Source organism: Acinonyx jubatus, chromosome B3 (assembly GCF_027475565.1).
Source record: "Acinonyx jubatus isolate Ajub_Pintada_27869175 chromosome B3, VMU_Ajub_asm_v1.0, whole genome shotgun sequence".
NCBI lineage: Eukaryota > Metazoa > Chordata > Mammalia > Carnivora > Felidae > Acinonyx > Acinonyx jubatus.
In genome coordinates this window covers 29,090,203-29,108,156 of record NC_069386.1, presented here as the reverse complement: position 1 = coordinate 29,108,156, position 17,954 = coordinate 29,090,203, and the positions used below count along the sequence as shown (strand labels likewise).

The following is a 17,954-nucleotide window of genomic DNA, read 5'->3' as shown; positions in this document are numbered from 1 at the left end:
TGGTTGCAGCCCTGAAGGTCACAGTTTTGATGGGAAATTCTTCTCTTTCCTGTATCTTCAGTTTTCCTTATTAGATTCCTTCCTAGTGAGCATTTAACATGCTTATTTCTCTTCCATAGTAAATAAGAACAATAAAAGCCCAAACCCTTTCTCTACTTATCCTTTCATCTCTTATCCCACCCCCATGTTTCTCCTTTCCTTCTTAGCCAAGTTTCATGGAAGAACTTTGTGTATTTTCTGCCTCCATTTCCTTTTCTTCCAGGTACTCATTAGACTACTCCAACCTGGTATAACATCCTATCAGAGCTCCAGTTAAGCTCTTGTTAAAGTGGTTGTTCCTCTCAGTGTTACTAAGCCCAGTAGATGTTTTTCAGCTCCTTCCATGATCTTTGAGTAGCATTTCACACTGTTGACCACTTCCCTCTTCTTTTAGCACTCTCTCGTTTGACTTTTATGAAATAATCTCTATTTTTTTCCTCTTTGTTGGCTGCTACTTCTGCCTCTTTTTTTTTTTTTTTTTTGGTTTTTTGCTTTTCCCACCTGATCTTTAACTGTTGGGAGGTCATTCAGTCTCCTTTTAGTCCATCTTCTTTTTTCACTATCACATACTTTCTCTCTTGGCAGTTTTCTCCATGCCATGGCTTAATTTACCACTCATTTGCTGATGAGTCTTAGTATATATCTCTAGCTTACACCTTTCTTCTCACTTTTAGGCCTGTATATCCAACTTGCCTAGTTGGGACCTCCAGTTGGATATCTCACAAGCATATCAAACTGACTTACAAAAAAACTAAGTTCATGATCTCTTCTTCTACCTGAAGATGTATTTCTCTCTCCTGAATGGGCCTCTACCCCCCCCCCCCTTTACCTCACTCACGCCAGCCACTGTCCAATGAATTACCTCCTAAATCTTTCTAATCTGTCTACTTTCATTTCTCATATTTTATGATTCAGTGTTAAAGTTTAGAGATAGATAGGTTTCATTTTAGTCTGTTTAACATGACACTTGTTGATTTATGGTTGACAAATCTTTGTTTCTTATACCTGGTTCTCATATATATTATACTCAATAGAGCATGGATTATTTTCTTTTTGGGTATTTGGAATAACTTAATAACTTGATCTCACAGTTACCATGTCATAACTATTACTGGGGTTAGTTAAATCTGATTTTTTTTTTTTAATTTTTTTTTTTCAACGTTTATTTATTTTTGGGACAGAGAGAGACAGAGCATGAACGGGGGAGGGGCAGAGAGAGAGGGAGACACAGAATCGGAAACAGGCTCCAGGCTCTGAGCCATCAGCCCAGAGCCTGACGCGGGGCTCGAACTCACGGACCGCGAGATCGTGACCTGGCTGAAGTCGGACGCTTAACCGACTGCGCCACCCAGGCTCCCCTAAATCTGATTTTTCTGAGTTAAGAGCTTAGTTTTTAGGAGTAAGCATCATACCATTTTATACCATACTTCACTCTTATTTATTTATTTAGGTATAAGTGTAACTTTAAAAAATGTTTTATTAGTTACAGGTGTACTATATAGTGATAACAACAGTTCATTACATTATCTGGTGCTCATAATGACATGTACACTCCTTCATCCCAATCACCTATTTAACTCAACACCCCCCCCCCCCCCATCCTCTACCCTCTGGTAACCATCAGTTCTCTATAATTTAGAGTCTGTATCTTGGTTTCTGTCTCTTTTTTTCCCTTTGCTTGCCTGTTTTGGTTTTTAAATTCCACATATGAGTGAAATCATATGGTATTTGTCTTTGACTGACTTATTTCGCTTAGCATTATACTCTCTAGCTTCATCTATGTCATTGTAAATGGCAAGCTTTCATTCTTTTTGATGGGTCAGTAAAATTCCATTGTATGTATATACCACATCTCATCTTTATCCATTCATCAGTCGATGGACATTTGGGCTCTCTCCATAGTTTGGTTATTGTTGATAATGCTGCTATAAACATTCCAGTGCATGTACCCCTTCAAATATGTATTTTTGTATCCTTTGGGTAAATACCTAATAGTGCCATTGCTGGATCATAGGGTAGTTTTAGTTTTAGTTTTTTGAGGAACCTCTGTTGTCCAGAGTGGCTGTACCAGTTTGCATTCCCACCAACAGTGCCAGAGGGTTCCCCTTTCTATGCATCCTCACCAGTGCAGTTTCTCATATTGTTAATTTTAGCCATTTTGTTAGGTGTGAGGTAGTGTCTCACCTCACAAATGAAATTGTGATTTTGATTTGTATTTTCCTGATGATGACTGATGTTGAACATCTTTGTATGTGTCTGTTAGCCATCTGGATGTCTTTGGAAAAGTATCTGTTCATACACCTTCTCATTTCTTTACTGGGTTATTTGTTTTTTGGGGGTGTGGAGTTTAATAAGTTCCTTTTAGATTTTGGATACTAACTCTTTATCAGAAAGGTTGTTTGCATATATCTACTCCCATTCTGTAGGGTGCCTTTTAGGTTTGTTGATTATTTCCTTTGCTGTGAAGCTTTTTTATCTTTTTTTTTTTTTTTTTTTTGGGAGGGCACAAGGGAGCCAGCGGCAGAGAGAGAGAAGTGGTGTTCACCTGGAGCTCATGTTTTACCTGCAGTGGGGCTTGAACTTGCCTGAAGTGGGGCTCGAGCTCTCCTAAAGTGGGGCTTGAGCTGTCCTGAAGTGGAGCTCGAGCTCGCCCAAAGTGATATTCAAGCTCATCCAGTATTGGACTCAAACTCACGAACTGTGAGATCACGACCTGAGCCAAAGTCAGATGCTTAATGACTGAGCCACCCAGGCACCCAGAAGCTTTTTATCTTGATGAGGTCCCAATAGTTCATGTTTGCTTTTGTTTCCCTTGCCTTCAGCCACGTGTCTAGCAAGAAGTTGCTCCTCTGGAGGTCAAAAGGTTGCTGGCTGTGGTCTCCTCTAGCATTTCAGTAGCTTCCTGTTTCACGTTTAGGTCTTTCATTCATTTTGAATTTATTTTTGTGTATGGTGTAAGAGAGTGGTTGAGTTTCATTCTTTCCATGTCACCGTCTGGTTTTCCAAGTACCATTTACTGAAGAGACTTTTTTCCATTGGATATTCCTTCCTGCTTATATAGTTGTGGGTTCATTTCTGGGTTTTCTATTCTATTCCATTGATCTATGTGTCTGTTTTTGTGCCAGTACCATACTGTCTTGATGACAACAGCATTGTAATATAGCTTGAAATCCAGAATTTTGATGCCTCCAGTTTTGTTTTTCTTTTCCAAGATTGCTTTGGCTATTCAGAGTCTTTCTGATTCCATGCAAATTTTAGGATTGTTTGTTCTAGCTCTACGAAAAATGCTGATGGTATTTTGATAGGGATTGCATTAAATGTAGATTGCTTTGGGTAGTATAAACATTTTAACAGTGTTTGTTCTTCCTGTCCATGAACATGGAATACTTTTCCATTTCTTTATGTCTTCTTTAATTTCTTTCATAAGTGTTCTATAGTTTTCAGAGAACAGATCTCTTACCTCTTTAGTTAGCTTTATTCCTAGATATCTTACTGGTTTTGGTGCAGTTGCAAATGGGATAGATTCCTTGATTTCTTTTTCTGGTGCTTCTTTATTGGTCTATAGAAATACAACAGAGTTCTTCATATTGATTTTATATCCTTTGACTTTGCTGAATTCAGTCTTAGTTCTCACAGTTTTTAGTGGAGTCTTTTGGTTTTTCTACATAGAGTATCATGTCATCTACAAATAGTGAAAGTTTTGACTTCTTCCTTGCTGATCTGTATGCCCCTTATTTCTTTTGTTGTCTGATTACTGAGGCTAAGACTTCCAGTACTATGTTAAATAATAATGGTGAGAATAGACATCCTTGTCTTGTTTCTGGCAGTAGGGGAAAGGCTCTCAGTTTTTTTGCCAAGGAGGATAATATTAGCTGTGAGTCTTTTGTATATGGCCTTTATGATGTAGAGGTGTGTTCTATCTATCCCTACTTTGTTGAGGGTTTTTTAGTCAAGAATGGATGCTGTTACTTTATCTATTGAGAGGATCATATGGTTCTTATCTTTTCTTTTATTAATGTGGTGTATCATGCTGATTGATTTGTGAATATTGAACCAGCACTTTAGCCCAGGAGTAAATCCCACTTGATCATGGTAAATAATTCTTTGAATGTACTTTGGAATTCAGTTAGCTAGTATCTTGTTAAGAGTTTTGCATTCATGTTCATCAAGGATATTGGTCTATAATTCTCCTTTTTAGTGGGGACTTTGTCTGGTTTTGGAATCAAGGTAATGCTGGTTTTGTAGAATGAGTTTGGAAATTTTCCTGCATTTCTATTTTTGGGAACAGTTTGAGGAGAAAAGGTATTCATGTTTGGTAGAATTCCCCTGGGAAGCCATCTGGGCCAGGACTCTTGTTTGCTGGGAGATTTTTTGGTTACTGTTTCCGTTTCTTTGCTGGTTATGGGTCTGTTCAAATTTTCTTTTTCTTCCTGTTTCACAGTTTTGGTGGTTTGCAAGCTTCTAGGAATTTGTCCATTTCTTCCAGATTGCCCAGTTTGTTGTCATATAATTTTCCATAGTATTCTCTTATAATTGTTTGAATTTCTGTGGTGTTGGTTGTGATTGCTCCTCTTCTATTCGTGATTTGATCTCTTTGGGTCCTTTCTCTTTTTGATAAGTCTACCTAGGGGGTTATCAATTTAGTTTATTCTTTCAAACACCAGCTCTTGTTGATCTGTTCTACCAGGTTTGGTTTTTTTTGGTATCAATTATTTCTGTTCTATCTTTATTATTTCTCTTCCACTGGCTTTGCGCTTTATTTGCTGTTCCTTTTCTAGTTCCTTTGTGTGTAAAGGTAGGTTGTGTGTTTGGAACATTTCTTCCTTCTTTAGGAATGCCTGGATTTCAATAACTTCCCTCTTAGGACTGCCTTTGCTGCATCCCAAAGGTTTTGGACTGTCGTATTTTCATTTTCCTTTGCTTCCATGTATTTAAAATTTCTTCTTTAAACTTAACAGGAACCCATGGGGGAGGGGAAGGAAAAAAAAAAGAGAGAGGTTAGAGTAGGAGAGAGCCAAAGCATAAGAGACTCTTAAAAACTGAGAACAAACTGAGGGCTGATGGGGGGTGGGAGGGAGGGGAGGATGGGTGATGGGTATTGAAGAGGGCATCTTTTGGGATGAGCACTGGGTGGTGTTGTTTTTTTTTGTAATGCTCATAGATTTTATTATGAAATTAACATTCATAGCTGTGATATACACACATTATCACAGCTTACACATATTCTGAAACTAAAAACAGAGCTGGGATGTAGAAGGTCCAAGTTTGCAGTTTTAGAATGCAGCAGGGCCAGAATTATCAACACATAGAATCAAAATGAGCTACAGGGAAAATAATATCCTTGAGTTACACTTTGTCTTCTCTTTGCACTGGCCATGTTCAGTCTCAATGAATTTCTGTTTGTCACATGATTTTTGTAACAGCAACTGCCCTGTACTTCTCACAGCGTTTCTTCAATGGTAAAATCTCTCATAATTCTCATTTCTTAAGAAAAAAAATTAGAACAGAAATATTCATATGGACAGCACAGCCAGGTAGTCAGCACAGTAGGCCTGAGGCTGGAGAAGACAGGTACCCAAAGGCCCATTTATATATACTTTTGCTCTAGATTATCAGCTTCCTTGGACATCAAAGGTCTATAATGGTATCAGAATTTAAGGAGCCACAGGGAATCAATGGGTGACTTTAAGATTCTTTTCATGTTTGAGATGACATGATAGTTAAGACAAGTAAACTGCCCTTGAAGAGAAGGTGCTAATTATAGTACATGCATCCTTTGTATATCCCCATGCACTGTGCTTATAGGTGCTTATCCCTTACTTAGAATATGCAATGTGGTTTTCAACAACTATGAACTGAGTGTCTAAGAAGTCAGATCATGGGGTAAAAAAAGAAACACATTTCTCAGCCTTCTTAAGGCTGAGTATCTTATGGGAACACCTACTTCTGACTCAGTTACACAACAAAATATGAAATTAGTCCCAAGAAAAAGCTTCAGAAGAAAAGGGATACATGGGGTTATGTGTAATGATCAAGAAAAGATTTCCCATATTCAAGGGCAAAGCAAGCTTTCCTAAGAAAACGCTTTTGAGCTAAGACAGGAGGCCTGACCAGGAGCAAAGTCTATAAAAGGGAGAAGGAAGCATGTGTGTAAAAAGGAGTAAATGTTTCCAGACGATGTAGTCGGAGGAAGCAGGACACCGCTGAGGGGCTGTAAGAAGGTTTGAGTGACTGAAGCACAGAACAGGGTCAGAGGTCTGGTCTGGGAAGAGGCTACCAAGCCACATAGGGGCCAGACCATGATCTTATGTATTGCAGGCTGTTTTTTTTTTTTTTTTTCCAATATATGAAATTTATTGTCAAATTGGTTTCCATACAACAGGAGCACTGGGTGTTGTTTGGAAACCAATTTGACAATAAATTTCATATATTGAAAAAAAATAAAAAAATAAAAATAAAAAAATAAAATTTCTTCTTTAATTTCCTGGTTAACCCATTCATTCTTTAGTAGGATGTTCTTTAAAAAATTTTTTTAATGTTTATTTATTTTTGAGAGAGAGAGAGAGCACAAGCAGGGGAAGGGCAGAGAGAGGGAAACACAGAATCTGAAGCAGGCCCCAGGCTCTGAGCTGTTAGCACAGAGCCTAATGTGGGACTCGAACCCACAAATCATGAGACCTGACCTGAGCCGAAGTCGGACACTTAACCGACTGAGTCACCCACTCACCTCAGTAGGATGTTCTTTAGTCTCCAAGTATGTGATGGCTTTTCAAATTTTTTCTTGGGGTTGATGTCGAGTTTCATAGTGTTGTGATCTGAAAATATACATGGTATGATCTTGATCTTTTTGTATTTGTCGAGGGCTGATTTGTGACCCGGTACGTGATCTATTCTGGAGAATGTTTCATGTACACTTGAGAAGAATGTGTATTCTGCTGCTTTAGGATGAGATGTTCTGAATATATCTGTTAAGTCCATCTGGTCCAATGTGCCATTCAAAGCCATTGTTTCCTTGATGATTGTCTGCTGAGATGATCTGTCCATTGCTTTAAGTGGGATGTTAAAGTCCCCTTCTATTTTATTATTATCAATGAGTTTCTCTTTTTTCAATTTTATTTTTTTAATTTACATCCAAATTAGTTAGCATATAGTGTAACAGTGATTTCAGGAGTAGATTCCTTAATGCCCCTTACCCATTTAGCCCATTCCTCCTCCCACAACCCCTAGTAGCCCTCTGTTTGTTCTCCATATTTAAGAGTCTCTTATGTTTTGACCCCCTCCCTGTTTTTATATTATTTTTGCTTCCCTTCCCTTATGTTCATCTGTTCTGTGTCTTAAAGTCCTCCTATGAGTGAAGTCATATGATATTTGTCTTTCTCTAATTTCGCTTAGGAGAATACCCTCTAGTTCCATCCACATAGTTGCAAATGGCAAGACTTCATTCTTTTTGATTGCCGAGTAATACTCCATTGTGTGTGTGTGTGTGTGTGTGTGTGTATACATGGATACATGCATGGATAAAGAAAATGTGTGTGTGTATGTATATATATATATACACCACATTTTCTTTATCCATGCATCCATAGATGGACATTTGGGCTCTTTCCATACTTTGGCTATTGTTGATAGTGCTGCTATAAACATGGGGGTGCATGTGTCTCTTCAAACAGCATACCTGTATCCCTTGGATAAATACCTAATAGTGCAATTGCTGGGTCGTAGGGTAGTTCTTTTTTTAATTTTTTGAGGAACCTCCATACTGTTTTCCAGAGTGGCTGCACCAGTTTGCATTCCCACCAACAATGCAAAAGAGATCCTCTTTCTCCACATCCTCGCCAACATCTGTTGTCACCTGATTGTTAATGTTGGCCATTCTGACAGGCGTGAGGTGGTATCTCATTGTGGTTTTGATTTGTATTTCCCTGATGATGAGTGAAGTTGAGCATTTTTTCATGTGTTGGTTGGCCATCTGGCTGTCTTCTTTGGAGAAGTACCTATTCATGTCTTTTGCCCATTTCTTCACTGGATTATTTGTTTTTTGGGTGTTGAGTTTGATAGATTTTGGATACTAACCCTTTATCTGATGTGTCGTTTGCAAATATCTTCCCCCATTCTGTTGGCTGCCTTTTAATTTTTCTGATTGTTTCATTTGCTGTGTAGAAACTTTTTATTTTGATGAGGTCCCAAGAGTTCATTTTTGCTTTTGTTTTCCTTGCCTCTGGAGACGTGTTGAGTAAGAAGTTGCTGTGGCCAAGATCAAAGAGGTTTTTCCCTGCTTCCTCCTCGAGGATTTTGATGGCTTCCTGTCTTACGTTTAGGTCTTTCATCCATTTTGAGTTTATTTTTGTGAATGGTGTAAGAAAGTGGTCTAGTTTCATTCTTCTGCATGTTGCTGTCCAGCTCTCCCAGCCCCATGTGTTAAAAGAGACTGTTTTTTTTTTCCATTGGATATTCTTTCCTGCTTTGTCAAAGATTAGTTGGCTATATATTTGTGAGTCCATTTCTGGGTTCTCTGTTCTGTTCCATTGATCTGAGTGTGTGTTTTTGTGCCACAGTGAGTTTCTTTTTAAAAAAAATTTTTTTTTAACATTTATTTATTTTCGAGAGACAGATCACAAGTGGGAGAGGGGCAGAGAGAGAGAAAGACACAGAATCTGAAGCAGGCTCCAGTCTCTGAGCTGTCAGCTCAAGCCTGATGTGGGGCTCAAAGCCACAACTGTGAGATCATGACCTGGGCTGAAGTTGGATGCCCAACCGACTGAACCACCCAGGCGCCCCCACAATGAGTTTCTTTGTTTGTTTTTAATTGAGTTATATATTTGGGTGCTTCACATTGGGGGCATAAATATTTATAATTGTTAGATCTTCTTTCCTTCTTGTTAGATGGAAAGACCCCTTAATTATGATATAATGCCCTTCTTTATCTCTTGTTACAGTCTTTGATTTAAAAATCTACCTTGTCTGATATAAGTATGGCTACTGCAGCTTTCTTTTGATGTCCATTAGTATGATAGATGGTTCTCCATCCCCTTACTTTCAATCTGCAGGCATCCTCAGGTCTCAAATGAGTCTCTTGTGGCAGCATATAGACTACTTTTATTTTTTTTTATCCATTCTATTACCCTGTGTCTTTTGATTCGAGCATTTAGTCCATTTAATTTCAGGGTGATTATTGAAAGATGTGAATTTAGTGCCAGTGTGTTACCTGTAGAGTTAGTGTTTTTGGTGATACTCTTCAGTCCTTTTTAGTCTTTGTTGCTTTGGTATTTTAAATTCTCCAAAGAGTCTCCCTTAAAATTTCTTGCAGGGCTGGTTTAATGGTCATGAACTCCTTTAGTTTTTCTTTGTCTGGGAAACTCTTATCTCTCCTTCTGTTTTGAATGACAGCCTTGCTGAATAAAGAATTCTTGGCTGTATATTTATCCTGTTTAGCACATTGAATATATTCCTGCCGTACCTTTCTGACCTGCCAAGTTTCTGTATACAGATCTTCTGTGAACGTGTAGGTTAAGGGCTTTTTTCCCCTTGCTGCTTTCAGGATTCCTTTCTTGCCTGTGCATTTTGTGAATTTGAGTATGATTTGCCTTGGCAGTCATTGGCTTTTTTTTTTCCTTTTTTTTTTCCAACATTTATTCATTTTTTTTTAAATGAAATTTATTGTCAAAGACACTGTGCTAACTACTTCACCCAGATCATCACACTTAATCCACACAATATTCCCACAGACCAGTACTGCTGTTCCCATTTTCAGAAAAGAAATCCAGGGTTTAGAGAGGTTAAATACGGCAGAGTAAGGGCCTCAATCCAGGCAGCCCCCCTGCTGAGCCTGAGCCTTTAACTACTTTACTACACTGTACTGAGGGTTAATCAAGATGACATGTGAAAGTGCTTGGAAATTAGAAAGCACTAAACAAGTGTGAGGGAATTTTTATTGCCACTTCCAGATACTTAGACAAGTGACCACAATTAGCTTTCATTCAATGTTAATAGTTTAAATATTGCTTCCCCTTGTGGCAGCTATTCAAAAGACAATGCTTCATATTCAGCAAAAGCTGCAAAAGTACCTGTGAAGGTGTTTTTGTTAAATATGAAATTTATTGTCAAATTGGTTTCCATACAACACCCAGTGCTCATCCCAAAAGGTGCCCTCCTCAATGCCCATCACCCACCGTCCACTCACTCCCACTCCCCATCAACCCTCAGTTTATTCTCAGTTTTTAAGAGTCTCTTATGGTTTGCCTCCTTCCCTCTCTGTAACTTTTCCCCTCCCCCATGGTCTTCTGTTAAGTTTCTCAGGATCCACATAAAAGTGAAAACATATGGTATCTGTCTTTCTCTGTATGACTTATTTCACTTAGCATAACACTCTTCAGTTCCATCCATGTTGCTACAAAAGGCCATATTTCATTCTTTCTCGTTGCCAAGTAGTATTCCATTGTATATATATACCATAATTTCTTTATCCATTCATCAGTGATGGACATTTAGGCTCTTTCCATAATTTGGCTATTGTTGAAAGTGCTGCTATAAACATTGGAGTACAAGTGCCCCTCTGCATCAGCACTCCTGTATCCCTTGGGTAAATTCCTAGCAGTGCTATTGCTGGGTCATAGGGTAGATCTATTTTTAATTTTTTGAGGAAGCTCCACACTGTTTTCCAGAGCGGCTGCACCAGTTTGCATTCTCACCAACAGTGCAAGAGGGTTCCCATTTCTCCACATCCTCACCAGCATCTATAGTCTCCTGATTTGTTCATTTTAGCCACTCTGACTGGTGTGAGGTGGTATCTGAGTAGTTTTGATTTGTATTTCCCTGATGAGGAGTGACATTGAGCATCTTTACTCAAGATGCTCATATGGCCATATGAGCATATGTTGGCCATATGGATGTCTTCTTTAGAGAAGTGTCTATTTACGTGTTCTGCCCATTTCTTCATAGGATTATTTGTTTTTCGGGTGTGGAGTTTGGTGAGTTCTTTATAGATTTTGGATAATAGCCCTTTGTCGTCTGATATGTCATTTGGAACTATTGTCTCCCATTCTGTTGGTTGCCTTTTATTTTTGTTGATTGTTTCCTTTGCAGTGCAGAAGCTTTTTATTTTCATGAGGTCCCAATAGTTCATTTTTGCTATAATTCCCTTGCCTTTGGAGATGTGTCAAGTAAGGAATTGCTGCGGCTGAGGTCAGATAGGTTTTTTCCTGCTTTCTCCTCTAGGGTTTTGATGGTTTTCTGTCTCACCAGGAAATGTCCTTCATCCATTTTGAGTTTATTTTTGTGAATGGTGTGAGAAAGTGGTCTAGTTTCATTCTTCTGCATGTTGCTGTCCAGTTCTCCCAGCACCATTTGTTAAAGAGACTGTTTTTCTTTTCTATTGGATATTCTTTCCTGCTTTGTCAAAGATTAGTTGGCCATACTTTTGTGGGTCCAATTCTGGAGTCTCTATTCTATTCCGTTGGTCTACGTGTCTGTTTTTGTGGCAATACCATGCTGTCTTAATGATTACAGGTTTGCAGTAGAGGCTAAAGTCTGGGGTTGTGATGCCTCCCACTTTTGTCTTCTTCTTCAATACTACTTTGGCTATTCAGGGCCTTTTGTGGTTCCATACAAATTTTAGGATTGCTTGTTCTAGCTTCGAGAAGAATGCTGGTACAACTTTGATTGGGATTGCATTGAATGTATAGATAGCTTTGGGTAGTATTGACGTTTTAACAATATTTATTCTTCCAATCCATGAGCACGGAATGTTTTTCCATTTCTTTGTATCTTCTTCAATTTCCTTCATAAGCTTTCTATAGTTTTCAGCATACAGATCTTTTACATCTCTGGTTAGGTTTATTCCTAGGTATTTTATGCTTCTTGGTGCAATTGTGAATGGGATCAGTTTCTTTATTTGTCTTTCTGTTGCTTCATTATTAGTGTATAAGAATGCAACTGATTTCTGTACATTGATTTTGTATCCTGTGACTCTGCTGAATTCATGTATCAGTTCTAGCAGACTTTTGGTGGAATCTGTCGGGTTTTCCATGTATAATAGCATGTCATCTGCAAAAAGTGAAAGCTTGACTTCATCATTGCCAATTTTGATGCCTTTGATTTCCTTTTGTTGTCTGATTGCTGATGGTAGCACTTCCAACATATGTTAACAGCGGTGAGAGTGGACATCCCTGTCGTGTTCCTGATCTCAGGGAGAAAGCTCTCAGTTTTTGCCCATTGAGGATGGTATTAACTGTGGGCTTTTCATAAATGGCTTTTATGATGTTTAAGTATGTTCCTTCTATCCCGACTTTCTCGAGGGTTTTTATTAAGAAAGGATGCTGAATTTTGTCAGATGCTTTTTCTGCATCGATTGACAGGATCATATGGTTCTTATCCTTTGTTTTATTAATGTGATGTATCACATTGATTGATTTATGAATATTGAACCAGCCCTACAGCCCAGGAACGAATCCCACTTGATCATGGTGAATAATTCTTTTTGCATGCTGTTGAATTCGATTTGCTAGTATCTCGTTGAGAATTTTTGCATCCGTATTCATCGGGGATATTGGCCTGTAGTTCTCTTCTTTTGCTGGGTCTCTTTCTGGTTTGGCAGTCAAAGTAATACTGGCTTCATAGAATGAGTCTGGAAGTTTTCCTTCCCTTTTTCTTTTTTGGAACAGCTTGAGAAGGATAGGTATTAACTCTGCTTTAAATGTCTGGTAGAATTCCCCAGGGAAGCCATCTGATCCTGGACTCTTATTTGTTGGGAGATTTTTGATAATTGATTCAATTTCTTCGCTGGTTATGGGTCTCTTCAAATTTTTTATTTCTTCCTGAGTTTTGGAAGTGTGTGGGTGCTTAGGACTTTGTCCGTTTCTTCCAGGTTTTCTAGTTTGTTGGCATATAATTTTTCATAGTATTCCCTGATAATTACTTATATTTCTGAGGGATTGATTATAATAATTACATTTTCATTCATGATTGTATCTATTTGGGTCCTCTCCCTTTTTTTTTTGAGAAGCCTGGCTAGAGGTGTATCAATTTTGTTTATTTTTTCAAAAAACCAACTCTTGGTTTCATTGATCTGCTGTAAATGGCATGGTGGGCCATAGTGAGACTGCGTTCTTCTTCATGGCTGTGCCGTTAGTTCCTGAAAGCTGGCCCAAAGCTCTGAAGCGTAAGCCCTCAGACAAAGACGCACCAGCTTCTGGATTGCAATGTATTTTCCTCTCAGGACTGCCTTCGCTGCATCCCAAAGCATTTGGATTGTTGTATTTTCATTTTCATTTGTTTCCATATATTTTTTGATTTCTTCTCTAATTGCCTGGTTGACCCACTCATTCTTTAGTAGGGTGTTCTTTAACCTCCATACTTTTGGAGGTTTTCCAGACTTTTTCCTGTGGTTGATTTCAAGCTTCATAGCATGTGGTCTGAAAGTGTGCATGGTATGATCTCACTTCTTTATACTTATGAAGGGCTGTTTTGTGACCCAGTATGTGCTCTATCTTGGAGAATGTTCCATGTGCACTCGAGAAGAAAGTATCTTCTGTTGCTTTGGGATGCAGAGTTCTAAATATATCTATCAAGTCCATCTGGTCCAATGTATCATTCAGGGCCCTTGTTTCTTTATTGATCCTGTGTCTACATGATCTCTCCATTCCTGTAAGTGGAGTATTAAAGGCCTCTGCAATTACCACATTCTTATCAATAAGGTTGCTCATGTTTGTGATTAATTGTTTTATATATTTGGGGGCTCCCATATTCAGCACGTAGACATTTATAATTGTTAGCTCTTCCTGATGGATAGACCCTGTAATTATTATATAATGCCCTTTTTCATCTCTTGTTATAGCCTTTAATTTACAGTCTAGTTTGTCTTATATAAGTATGGCTACTCCAGCTTTCTTTGAGTTCCAGTAGCATGATAGATAGTTCTCCATCCCCTCACTTTCAATCTGAAGGTGTCCTCAGGTCTAAAATGAGTTTCTTGTAGACAGCAAATAGATGGGTCTTGTTTTTTTATCCATTCTGATACCCTATGTCTTTTGGTTGGCGCATTTAGTCCATTTACATTCAGTGTTACTATAGAAAGATATGGGTTTAGAGTTATTGTGATGTCTGTAGGTTTCACGCTTGTAGTGATGTCTCTGGTACTTTGTGGTCCTTGCGACATTTCACTCACAGAATCCCCCTTAGGATCTCTTGTAGGGCTGGTTTAGTGATGAATTCCTTCAGTTTTTGTTTGTTTGGGAAGACCTTTATCTCTCCTTCTATTCTAAATGACTGACTTGCTGGATAAAGGATTCTTAGCTGCATATTTTTTCTGTTCATCACATTGAAGATTTCCTGCCATTCCTTTCTGGCCTGCCAAGTGTCAGTAGATAGGTCTGCTACTACTCTTAGGCATCTACCTTTGTAAGTTAGAGCGTGTTTATCCCTAGATGCTTTCAGAATTCTCTCTTTATCCTTGTATTTTGCCAGTTTCACTATGATATGTTGTGCAGAAGATCGATTCAAGTTTTGTGTGAAGGGAGTTCTCTGTGCCTCTTGGATTTCAATGCTTGTTTCCTTCCCCAGATCAGGGAAGTTCTCAGCTATGATTTGTTCAAGTACACCTTCAGCCCCTTTTTCTCTCTTCTTCTTCTGGAATTCTTTTGATAGGGTTATTGTTCCATTTGATTGCATCACTTAGTTCTCTAATTCTCCCCTCATACTCCTGGATTTTTTATTTCTCTTTTTCTTAGCTTCCTCTTTTTACATAATTTTATCTTCTAATTTACCTTCTCTCCTCTGCCTCTTCAATCAGTGCTATGCTATGCCCACCTCCATTTTATTTTGCACCTCATTTATAGCATATTTTAGCTCCTCCTAACTATATCTTAGTCCCTTTATCTCTGTGGCAATAGATTCTCTGCTCTCCTTTATGTTTTTTTCAAGCCCAGCAATTAATTTTATGACTATTATTTTAAATTCTTGTTCCATTATATTGCTTACATCATTTTTGATCAATTCGTTAGTTGTTGCTACTTCCTGGAGTTCCTTTTGAGGAGAATTCTTCTGTTTCTTCATTTTGGGTAGTCCCTGCGGTATCTCCAAACTGCAGGGCACTTCCACTGTGCTCTCCAGAGTAACTTGTCTTGTTGGTAACTTTCGCTGTGCTCTCCAGAGTAACTTGTCAGACTGGTGTGTACCTTATCTTCCCCTCTCTTAGGGGTAGGACTCACTGTGGAGTGGTGTGACCCCTGTGTGGGCTGCTTGCATACTGCAAGGCTTGTGGTGCTGCTTTAATGGGATCTGGCCAAGGGCGTATTAGACAGGGTGGATCCTCAAGGTGCACTGTGGCTGGAGAGGCAGGCTTAGCTTGCTTTGCCGTAGGTGGTCCCCTGCGGGAGGGTCCCGAAGCACCAGGAGGGAGGCTGGCCCCTAGGAGGGATGCATCCACAGAAGCACCGCATTGGGTGTTTGTGGGGTGCAAGCAAGTTTGGTGACGGGAACTGGTTCTCTGTGGACTTTCGGCTGGGAGATGGGAGAGGGAAATGGTACTTGCCAGTGCCTTTGTTCCCCCACTGAGATGAGCTCTGTCCTTCTGGGACTCAACAACTCTCCCTCCCGGCATCCTCTCGCCCTCCCCACTCTCAGAGAGTAGAGGTGTTGAGTTTTAACATTCCAGATGTTAAGTCCCGGTGGCTGTTAGAACTCATGCAGTCCGGCCTCTCCGCTTTTGCAAGCCAGACTTTGGGAGCTCTGCCTTGCAGAGTGGGCTGCCCCTCTGCCGCCCTGGCTCTCTCCTGCCAGTCCGTGTAGCATGCACCACCTCTCTGCCCTTGCTACCCTCTTCTGTGGGCCTCTTGTTCATGCTTGGCTCTGGAGAGTCCGTTCTGGTGTTTTTCTGAGTTATTTAGGCAGATGTGGGTGGAATCTAAGCGATCAGGAGGATGAGGTGAGCCCAGCGTCCTACACCTCCAACCTCCTCTTCTTTTCTCTGAAATTCTTTCTCTCTCTAATTTGTTAATGCTATACTTTTTATTTCTTTCTGCTAGCTTTGGATTTAGTTTGTTATTTTTTAGCTTCTTAAGTTGTAAAGTTAAGTTTTTGATTTGAGATCTTTCTAGTTTTTTATGTAAGCATTTATAGCTATAAATTTCCCTCTGAGTACTGCTTTAGATATGTCTCTTAAGTTTTAATCTGTTGTATTGTTATTTTCATTTGTCTCTGTTTTCTGTTACCTCTTGTGATATTTTTCTTGACCAATTTATTGTTTAAATTCAATAAATTTGTGAATTTTCTAGTTTTAACTTTGTTATCAGTTAACTTTATTCTGCTTTGGTTGGAGAAGATACCTTGTATGATGTCCATCTTTTTAAGCCATCTTTTTAAATGGAGACTTATTATGTGTGTCCTAATGTGTGTTGTATCTTGGAGAATGTCTAGAATAGGGATTCTTAACCTTGAATTCTTAGACCTGTGTTTGTAAATCATCTGTAGGTATTGAAATTATTTTGTTCATGTATGTTGTTTTGGGTAGGAGGTCCATAATTTTCATGAAATTCTTAAAGATGATTGTTACCTGAAAAGGATGTATCACAGATTCTTGATTAATCTATTCTACTTACACCCTGGATGAGAAACATGGATGATAAAGCATAATAGAGGGATGATGTTACAGACTTGGAAATTTAACTCTCTCTCTGGAAAGTTAAAAAGGGCTATCTTAGATAGCCATCTCAGGAAAGGCTTAGTTATCTAGTCTTCTGTCAAGATGATGAGACCCATTAGAAATGCCCCTGCTTTTGTCTTCTCTATTCCATGGTGCCAATAATTTAGTCACAATTTTTGATTGTGGCAACATGTTAGATCTCCAAATTCTCAGTCTCTTTCTAACCATCCTTGTGGCTTCAGCCTGTCTATAAACTGCCTCGTCTTGAATCCTGTTCACTTGCTCTCATCCCCTCCATGAATCCTGTCAAGGTTTTGCTCATTTCTTATTTCCTGGTATTCTGACAATGCCTTCCGATAACAGGCTTCAATACCTATAAACCTGCTCTGCTGCATCTCTGACTTGGGCTTCTTTTTGGAATGACTCTTGTCACAATTAAATTAGGTGAACATTTCCTTATCTTTCCATGATTCCCATAAAAAATTAAATATATTGCAATTATAAAATAGGAAAACTGAATAAAACAAGGCAAGAACATTAAGAAGGTAAACCTTGAATTCCTAATGTTTGCTGAGTTTTATTCTTTTGGTGAAGTTTTGTTTCTTTGGTGAAAACTATTTAATAGGAATTTATTCGTCACCTGTGGCCACATCAAGGAATTTGAGCTGATGGTGTTAGGAAACAGAGAGAGAAATCTTTAGGAAATGGATTTTTATAAAATTGTATCCCTGGAAATTCTGTCCAGTGTTCTTTAGCAAGAGGCTTCTTATTTCCCCTTCAGAAGAGGATGAGACAGTCATTTGAGTGGGATCTAGCTACACTGTCATGTAGTTGCTCTACACTCATTCCTCTTTTCCTCACTGTTTTTAAATATTTAATAGAGGCACAGTCATGGAAATGATGGTTTGCAAAAGTAATCCATGAAGATGTGCTGCCAGTGAGCTCAAATTACAAAGTGCATTGATAATGATAACAATATCAGAAATATAATAATTAGCTCTCATATGGCTGATATGTGTAGTTCTCTTAGTTGTTATATACACTAACTTCTTGGGTGAACATTCCTGTAAGCTATTTCAATTTAGTTGGAATGCTGTAATTATCGATTATGGGACTGAAGTCTTTATGACAGTGTGCTCTTCATTTTATTAGGTGATAGTGAAAGAATGAAGTAGCATAATTTACCATATTAATTTACCAATTATCCTCCAATAAAATAATAAATAAGTGAAATTGAATGATTTGGGGGAGTTTGCAGATATAATTGTTCTTAGTCATG

The 17,954-nt window shown here is 38.7% G+C and overlaps 1 protein-coding gene across 4 annotated transcripts in view; it reads left to right on the top strand.

Moving 5' to 3' along the window:
- Positions 1-17,954, top strand: part of SCAPER (S-phase cyclin A associated protein in the ER) — a 505,210-nt gene that overhangs the window by 47,371 nt on the left and 439,885 nt on the right. The gene's annotated exons all lie outside the window — the stretch shown is intronic.